Below are 3,255 nucleotides of genomic sequence, written 5' to 3'. Positions count from 1 at the left end.
GCAATAGCACTGCTAGGGATTTACCCAAGGGATACAGAAGTGCTGATGCATAGGGGCACATGTACCCCAATGTTCATAGCAGCAATGTCAACAATAGCCAAAACATGGAAAGAGCCTAAACATCCATCACCTGATGAGTGGATCAAGATGTCGTGTATATATATACAATGGAGTATTACATGGCAAGGAGAAAGAATGAAATCTGGCCATTTTTAGGAAAGTGGATGGACCTTGAGGGTGTCATGCTAAGCGAAATAAGTCAGGCAGAGAAAGACAGATACCATATATTTGCACTCAGAGGTCTAACAGGAGAACAGGAGAAACCTAATGGAGGACCAGGGGGAGGGGAAGAGGGAAAGAGAGTTGGGGAGAGAGAGGGATGCAAAACTTGAAAGACTATTGAATACTGAAAACGAACTGAGGGCTGAAGCGGGAGGGGGGAAAGAGGTGGAGGTGATGGAGGAGGGCATTTGTGGGGAAGAGCACTGGGTGTTGTATGGAAACTAATTTGACAATAAACTACTTAAAAAAAAAAGAGACCAAAGCTACTCCAAATGCATGACCATATACTTGGTCGTACACTGGAATGCGGACGGGGGAAGGGAATGGCAAAAAGGACATTACTGGATCAACCAACAAAACCGGATTACAAATAGTAAAGTATCAATGTTAAACTTAATGGAAGTTTGTTCACTGTTAATTCTTAAGAACTATGTACTTAAAAATTTAGGGTATAGGGATATATAGATGTAAGCCACCCTGATACACTTAGAAAAAATATTGTATCTGTGGACATACACACATAAGTATACATATACGCATACACAGACACATACATGTACGTATACATACACTCTGGCAAACACATCACTGAGGCAAGAAAACACAGGGACATAAGTGATAAAGCAAGTGAGACAAGATCTTAATAGGTGAATCTAAATAGAAGGTATACAGGTGTTCTTGTTTTTTTCAATTTAGCCATATTTGAAATTATTTTCAAATAAAGAATAAAAACAAGCAAGCAAAAAAAAGACATTCTTTTTCTCAATAAATTTTTAAAATATGATCAACTCTAACAGCTCTTCCTGGTTCTGTCAGTCTTCTCCCCTCTATTTGCTTAGATACTTGGTAAAAATAAATAACTGTACTTTTGTTTCACTTATATTTTTAAACAGTCTAACATTTTATTTTTTAAAATTATTTATTCATTCTTCTTATTTTAGAGAGCAAGAGCACAAGGGGCAGAGAGAGAGAGAGAAATCTCAAGCAGGCTCCATTCCCAGCGCAGAGCCTGACATGCAGCCTAATCCTACGATCCCAGGATCATGACATGAGTTGAAATCAAGAGTCAGATGCTCAACCAACTGTGCCCCTTAAACACTCTAACTTCTTTTTAAGGAAATCTATTTAAAATACTACAGTTGGGGCGCCTGGGTGGCTCCGTCAGTTAAGCGTCCGACTTTGGCTCAGGTCATAATCTTATGGTTTGTGGGTTCAGGCCTGTTTCAGGCCCTATGCTGACAGCTCAGAGCCTGGAGTCTGCTTCAGATCCTATGTCTCCTTCTCTCTCTGACCCTCCCCTGCTCATGCGCTGTCTCTCCCTCTCTGAAAACTAAACAAATATTAAAAAAATACATTTATCTCCAAATAAAATAGTAAAGGTAATTTACATCTTTCCAACAACAATAGGTGCGATCCAGGTGTTCTAGCGTTTATAGAATTCAATCACATGGAATTTAAAATATTTTCACAATACTGTCATAACCTTGAGGTTGAGGCATACAAAAGTGAATTAACATGAGCTCTGCCCTTCAGTAGAGAAAAGTCAACTGGGAGATAAGGATAGTAACAATTATCTGAAAATAGGAGCAGAATCAACAAAGGTGGTACTATTACCTATTTTTGCATAGCATGTTTACCCCAAACTTAGTAGCTTAAAACAACAAACATGTATGATTAATGCCTCTGTAGCCCCGAAGGGAACCCAGGAGGACTCACTGGGTGTGGCTCGGTGACAGGCAAGACACTGGCTGCGGCGGTAGTGCTCTGAGGCCAAGGAGGGAGGCCCAGACCCTTCCCAGGTGCCTCACTCACATGCCACCGGCAGCAGCTGTGAGGAGGCCTCAGTTCCTTCAACACTTGGACCTTTCTACAGGCCTGCTTGTGTCCTAAGGACACGGCAGCGGACTTCCCCTGGAGTGATTCAAGAGAGAAAACTGGAAGCTAAAGTGTCTTTTATAACCTAGCCTCAGAATTCACAAGTTGTCATTTCCACAATATCCTATTGGTTACATAGGCAATTCTTATTTAGTCTAGGAGGGGACTTGGCAAGGGCAGGAAATAACTAGGGGCCATCTTGGAGGCTGTCTCCCATGAAAGGCTGCATGGGAGGTAAAAAATACCATGAGTGCAAAGGAGGTGCAACTAAATTCCATTCCTTGGGACGCCAATGATAAGAAATATTAGGTTATCTCTGTGATATATAGTCTTTTAAAGCCAGTTCTTCACTCAGAAATCTGGCCAACAGTACAGAAAACGTGAGAGTCCAGCAATATTCCCTCCACTTGTAATCTAGCATATACTAGATGTATCCAAAGAGAACTTTACAGTTTTTATAATCAAATACTGGGACCCCACAATTAACACACACATACTCCTCCAGGTTGGCTAGGTAAGTCTTAGTCTGGATAGAGATTTACCATATAATATTTAGTATGAAATTAAATGTACTGTACCTAACCAACAGATGGCCATAAATGCAAGAAGGCCTTATCACATTCACAGAATTAGAATCCTAGAGTTATAAGGTACTTTTGAAAACCTTATTTTTTTTTAAAGAAATAGGAATTAAGGCTTAAAGTGATTTGTCAACACTAAAAAAAAAAAAGAGCCTTGGATCTTAGAATCTGCAGCACAGTGATGGGTGCAACCTTTTTCTAAAGGAGCCACCTGCCCATAAATGCTACTGAAACAGGCAATGCACTGATCCAGACTAGGGCATGCTCTCTACAACTACTACCTAGCCTATACATTCTATGTACACTTAGATACTCTCTAGTAACAACAGACCTGCAGAAGTTCTTTCTGAACTAAATACACAACAATTTTTAAAAATCTCAATTCTAGTGTAGTCAACATACAGGCTTATATTAGTCTCCAGTGTACAATATATGGCATCAATTCTTCTATATATTACTCTGCTCATCATGGTAAGTATATTCCTTAATCTGTTTCACTTGTTTCACCCATCCGCCC

The sequence above is a fragment of the Suricata suricatta genome, chromosome 4 (assembly GCF_006229205.1).
Source record: "Suricata suricatta isolate VVHF042 chromosome 4, meerkat_22Aug2017_6uvM2_HiC, whole genome shotgun sequence".
Taxonomy (NCBI): domain Eukaryota; kingdom Metazoa; phylum Chordata; class Mammalia; order Carnivora; family Herpestidae; genus Suricata; species Suricata suricatta.
The sequence above is the reverse complement of the archived record's forward strand: the minus strand, read 5'-3'. Positions refer to the sequence as shown.